Below are 6,954 nucleotides of genomic sequence, written 5' to 3' on the forward strand. Positions count from 1 at the left end.
GACTCTTTGGTTAATGCGACAGTTTGCACATTTTCAAGTGACTTTTTCTTAGACAAGAGTTGTTTCATGAATTTAGTATAGGCAGGCACTTGATTAACTAACTCAAGGAAAGGTACTTGTACATTCAAGCTACGAATAACTTTTTCAAATTTATTGAAAGATACCTGTTCCTTCGTCGACACTAGTCTTTCCGGATATGGGGTTGTAAGAAGTAGCTTAGCCCTCTCCTCTAAATCGCGCATGCCGGTATCCGTGGACTTAGGCTGGAAGTCCACTACTTTCTCCTTGTTGAAGCTTGAACCCTCTTCAGACCGTCTCAAATGTGAACCATTGATCGACATCGAATCGTACTTGAGCCGGATCGACCCATCAGCACTCGGGTCTTTCCCCAATATTTTGGACCTGTCGTGCCCGAAACAAATGATCCCTCAAGTTGTCGGGCATCGGAGGACGAAAAATCTCACTATCCAGCGATCTCGATCGATCGACCGGTGATGTCATCGATCGGACCGAGTTGAACAGACCAAGCTTCTGTAACCCGCATCTCAGTCGATCGACCGGGTATGTTAGTCGATCGACTGATATACCTGGTAGACGCCTTTTTCTTTCCTTTGCTCGTTCCAGCTTTGTTTTGACTCGGTTTTGCCTCACCTTTTGCAGCATCATCCTCGACCATAGCAGGCCCCTCCAGAGTGGACCCACTCCTCAAAATTATGGCATTTAGGGTCTCTTTCTGGTCAGTTTGAGTCGGTAAGTGTCCCGGAGCTTGAGTGGTACTCTTGCTAGCCAATTGAGCAATTTGGCTCTCTAGCATCTTCATCCCGGCCTCTCTAGCTTGGGACTCCTTCAGCAACAAGTTCTTCAACTCGGTGAACTCGGAATTTTGGGATTGTTGCTGCTGCGGCACATAGGGAGGTTTCTGATATGGTTGTTTGTGAGGGGGCACATAAGCTTGCTGCTGCTGTTGTTGTGGAGGTTGAGTCGGATTCAGGACATTCTGGCTACTCCACCTCAAGTTGGGATGGACATTCGGCTCATAGTACGTGTCTGTCTGCCTATAGTGTTGAAAGGCAGCACAAGACTCAAAGGGGACAGAACAATTCTGTGAGACATGCCCCTCTGCTCCACATCTTCGACAGACGAAAGGACCCTCTGAAACAGCATTAACATAGTACATCCCTCCTTTAGAAGCTCCTCCCAACTCATATTTGTCAAACCTTTCAGTGAGAGCTTCTAGTGCAGCAACAGAGGAAGATTCAGCAGCTCTCCTCTGGTTTCCTCTCGAATACCCATATTCAGCCTTATGAGTGGCCAAATCATCAATGATCTTCCACCCCTTAGTCCCTCCCATGTTCTCAGCAAATCGGCCATTGGCTGCAGCATCCAAAATAGCCCTATGATCGTCATACATCCCATTATAGAACTGGTTACAAAGACTCCATTTTTCGAACCCATGGTGCGGTATGGTTCGCACCAGTTTCTTGAAACGGACCCATGCTTCATGAAAGTTCTCATCAGGCCCCTGTTTAAAGCTCGTGATCTGAGCTCTAATGGCGTTAGTCTTCGAGGTAGAGAAGTACTTTTTGTAAAATGCCAGAGCTAAGGAATTCCAGTCGGTGATCCCATGAGCGGCTCGGTCCAGATCTCTATACCACTCTCTTGCAGCATCACGAAGAGAAAAAATGAACATGGTCTCCTTGATCTAGTCTTGGGTCCCACCGGTCGGCGGGGGTATAGAGCAGCAATAATCAATAAAAATCTCCATGTGCTTGGCTGCATCTTCATTTGCAGCTCCCCCGAACTGGTTTCTCTCAACCAGGTTAATATAGGAAAGCTTCGGCTTGAATTTTATCGCCTCCCCAGGTAGTTCGAATCCTTTGTAGAGATTCGCAGCTGTTGGCTCTGAGTGACTGGCAATGGTTGCTTCTTCAGCCATGACTGGAATTTCTGGAAAAGTGACTGTCTCAGCTGAAGAAATTAAAGCAGGAGATGTAGGTGGATCTTCCTCGAACAGAGCGTTCTCGTAGTAGCTTGACAGAGTACTCAGCTCTTCCTCTGTCGGTAATACCCTTTGTGATCGCCCAACTCGCGCAACGATTTCTCGATCTCAGGATTGAATGGTACTAGTTCACCAGCCTGTGACCTGCGCATAAGAAGAGACTACAAAAAGAATATAAGAAAAGTTTAAGGAACGGAAGTCCCTTAAACTAAAGAAAGACTAAATAAAAACAACTAAAAATTAGAACAATTGCCTCCCCGGCAATGGCGCCAAAATTTGATACCCGTCGTTGTGAGTACCAAAAATAAAATTTATAATCTCCTATTAAAACTAACCTAGGCTAGTGGTAACAGGGTCGAACCACAAGGAGGCGAATGTAATTTCTAATTGTCTAATTTAGTCCAAGGTAACGAAAGTGGGGGTTGATTTGATTTGGTCTATACTAATAGCAAATAAAGACAATAAACTAAATAAACAGATAAAACAGATAGAGAAGGGGTACTAGGATGGTCAGTTCGTTATAGTTTCGGCGGCAGCATACTAAACAGGTCTAAATCAAACACATGAGGCGGGAAATAAAGAGGTCCTCCCGGTCCACTCTTAACAAATAGCATCTTTCGATCTCGCTATAGGTCCCTAATATCACTAATACTAACTTTCGTCCTGAAAAGTGATTAACGGTCTAAACTTTACCAATATTTCGATCTCAACATAGTTTAGTCATTTTAATTGGTGATCTAACAACTGTCCCTATCTTTCGATCTAATGGGTCAGTCAAAAATTAAGTATTCAACTAGTCGCATGTATTCGATTCGTCAAACACAACATTTAAATCAATTAAAACGAGGGAAAACCTCACGAGGTAAGTCGATCGACCAAGTATGTCGGTCGATCGACCAACACGCGAATCAGGCCGTGTTCATTATATTGCCGCCTATACTATAATTCCCCTACATCCTAGCACAAACTATTTAGCTACTGATACTAAGAACGATAACAATAATAAAACTAATAAAATAGACAGAAGAATTCATGCTTGAAATAATAGAGCAAACAATTAATATAAACGATGAATCGGTCTCGGGAAACTAACTAGCAATTCTATCCTACAAAGCAATAATAAAGCAAACTAAATTATTAGCAGAAGAATACCGATTGGAATTGCAGCAAGAGATCCAGAAACCGAATGCGAGAGTAATTGTACGAAATAGTATTTAAAAACCCTAATTATTGAATGTTGGAAACAAAACTAAAGAACTAGTAAAAACTGAATTAATTTCTGAATCCAAACTTGATGATTGTATTTCTGAACTAGGTTACGTTATATAGCAACCCAACGTAACTTTTATTTCCAAAACCTAAACATAATGGGCTTCAAGTTCCTCGATCTTTTAATTCTCGTCTGAAGCAGCGATGTGGTCGATCGACTGAGCATGGTGGTCGATCGACTGACTAGCAGTGTACAGTAGCTTCTGGAGCCCGTGAGTTGGTCGATCGACTGAAGGTAGTGGTCGATCGACTGAAGTAGCTGACACTTGACTTACAATTTCTCGTGTATTTGTCTTTTGGGCCTTGAATTGCGCACCAAGCTCGTTCCTTAAGTAAATACTTCACGTCAAAATGCAATGTAGGATACTCGGCGGCGGATTTAGCTCGATTTCTGCTGGATTCTTCACATTTCTGCAATAATGTACAAAAACACGAAAGTAGACGGAAATATGGGAAACGGTAGCTTAAACTACACGAATGAGCTCTGAAATGCGTGGAAAATAGGATGTAAAACATCATATAAAATACACGCATCACAAAGCATAAAAAATAAATCCTAGTATGGCCTTCCTAAAATAGAAAAACTATTTAACTATTACATATTCGGAAACCAACTCCATTGGTCCCTTGAACTTCGGTTATTGGTACACATCTCGAGGTAACACCGTCTTTATGTATCGCCTTCTTGAAGAAATCCGTCTTTGGGAACTCCGGAATAAATAAAGTACATAATAAATTATATAATTTCCTATTATACATTTGTAATTAAAATAAAATAAATCTATTAAATTAAAAAACGGTGATACGAGATCACAATAAATTACAACCGAATCGATATTCCCATACATTTCGGGTAATACCAATTAAAAACTAAGGCCATACTAAGTAAAAATTACATAATTCAAAAATTATGACAATCATAAAAATGCAGTATTATAATATGTATGAACATGCCCAATTTAATGCTAAATCGCCTTTAAGTAGCTAATATCGTATATTTAACGGTTTTTACGGATTTGCGTGATTCAACGTTTTATAATCACAAAAATTACATAAATTCATATTTATGCACAAGTTAATTACCCTAACCTCTTAGGATTCAAAATTAGTCTTCACTAACTATTTGACTATAATTAACTCATATTTCTTAAAATTTGTTCATAATGGACCTAAAATACATTAAAAATGCTATAAACTTCAAATAAATCACAAAAATTCCAAATAAATTTGAAATTTAAAACTTGTGAACATTTTGGAAAAATACCATGACACTTATAATGCTCAAAAACTTAGGTTAAAATTTCGTAATATTATCGTAAAAACTATGTTGCGGTTTAACGGATTTATCAATAAAAATCATAAAACATGAGAAAAATATATTCATCAACTTTTCAATTCTAGATCTGAAAAAGATAATAAAATGCAACATATGACATTTTTCCTTAGTCATGGAGTATGTATTAGCAATATTTCACTAATTAAGTCACTATTTATGCTATTTTTCTTCAAAAATCATAAATCATGCAAAAAGACTTCAACATAGCCTATTATTTTACACACATCTTGTAAAATTGCATGTGACAACATACTAAATTTCTATGACCAGATTCGAAATTTATCTCATATTAACCTATTTTTCATCTAAATCCGATTTTAAACATGAAAAATCCATATTTAGAGCATAAGAAGTCCAAAAATTATGAACATTTACAGGTCCTCTCAAAATAATATATCTGACAACATATCCAAAAATGACTGGAAAATTCAAAGTTTAGCTAATTTTAGTCCGAAAATGACATTTTATTCATAAAATCATATTTTTAATGCCATTATTATATAATATGAACAATAAAATCCATAAATTAACCAAAATATCCTAAAAACACTTTAGGACCAGAAACTTTAACATGCATAATTATTTTCGTGATATATCTTAATAACACAAATTAAACAAGTTTTATATGTTAATCGTATAACTCGGAAAAACTTTTAACCGATTTGCATGCAAACAACCAAGGCTCTTTATACCGATTGTTAGAAATCTAGATCTCTTTACTAACATATTCATATATGTTGTTGTTAATTTAGTCATAAAATTAGATGGTGATCTTATGCATGCAAACTATAAATAATTTAAAGAAGAAATATTCATCCTTACATTTGGTTTTTCGGATCAAAGGGCACAAGAGAGTTCTCCTACTCTCTTGTTCTTGAGCTTTCCTTAATGGATGAACAAGGATTCAAGATGAGAATCCCTCCCAAGGATTTATACCCAAGATAAACTCTTAATAAAACTAATATTATTATTACTAGAATAATACTAATTTTGTATAAAAATTGACCCAAAAATATTATGGAACTCTCTATTATTTCGGTTAGAGAGAAGGAAGAGAAGGAAGAGTTTTTATCTTTCTAAAACTAAAATTTTAGATGAATGAATGAATGCATACAACACAAATTATTTTGTAGTGTATATGAGGTAAAATAAGAAGAAAAACAAAGTGTTTTTCTTCTCAAAAAACCGGGTGGAAGAGGGGAGGAAGAGAGAGTCAATGCATGCATGAGTTTGTCTTCACAATGACCACTAGGTTGCATGGCTAGTCTATTAGGTAATGATCATGTTTACCACTAACATAATCAACACAATATAATCCTAAAACTCCTCTTCATTTCGGCACATATGTAAAATGGAATCCATTTTATTTTTGTCAATTTGTCAATATGTCACATGTCACATAAAAATGTTATGTATTTTTAACATATTAAAAATCAACGTATTAATAAAAATACGTCATATACAAAAATCGACTTAGTAATTCGCAATTACTTGTACCAAAATATTTTACCAATTATAAATCACAATAATTTGTATTTATAATAATTCATTCAATTTCAGTTGTTTCCTTAAACAATAATTTCATGTGAGTAATGAAACAATTCGATTACTCAGACCGTATCTCATTTAATCAAATTTCAATGAGACACGTAAATATTACTTCCAAAATCGTCCGTCAATTTTAAATAATTTAATTGACTCGTAATGTTATACGATCAATTAAATGATCAATTAAGAGTGTTACCCTTTAGGTATGACCTAAGGGGATCAACCGGTCACCACCGTCTCACGACAGTATTGTCAAACTCTAGTCAGCCAATCATTACCGATATGTGTGGACCAGTTGACAGTAAAATATTACTTCCCAATTTTATTCTTTATAATGAGACTTAAACATGTGATCATCATGATCAACAGTTTTGATCGCATTATTGTCGGAGGACACATATTCCAACACTATGTCTTGATTGGATCTCGACACGTACTCAAAAAGTTTCGTGATGCAAATATAGACATTACAAAGGAAAATGAGTATGTAGTAAGCTTGAGTAAGGTACAAGAAGTTGATAAAACCTACTAACCAAAGCCTTCTCATAGGCTTTGTAACACCCCGGCCCAAACCGGGTCGGGAGCGGTTACTTATGATTGCTCACCAGGCTGTGTACATGGCCCACAGATCAACACGGGTCCTTTACAGCGCATTTTGTCCTCACTCATGCGCATCCCGGAAACCTTCCCAGGAGGTCACCCATCCTAAGACTACTCCCAGTCAAGCATGCTTAACTTTGGAGTTCTTTCGCATGGATGACCATAAAAGAAAGTGCACTTTGTTGATATGAGTAGTACTTCC

General features: G+C 37.1%; 1 non-coding gene across 1 annotated transcript; it reads left to right on the forward strand.

The window, feature by feature from the left end:
* Window positions 1-1,448: 1,448 nt before the first annotated feature.
* Window positions 1,449-1,555, forward strand: LOC141597972 (small nucleolar RNA R71). Its single transcript, XR_012523178.1, has one exon. It is a non-coding gene; the product is annotated as a small nucleolar RNA R71 (small nucleolar RNA).
* The last annotated feature ends 5,399 nt before the right edge of the window (window positions 1,556-6,954 follow it).

Source organism: Silene latifolia, chromosome 8, assembly GCF_048544455.1.
Source record: "Silene latifolia isolate original U9 population chromosome 8, ASM4854445v1, whole genome shotgun sequence".
NCBI lineage: Eukaryota > Viridiplantae > Streptophyta > Magnoliopsida > Caryophyllales > Caryophyllaceae > Silene > Silene latifolia.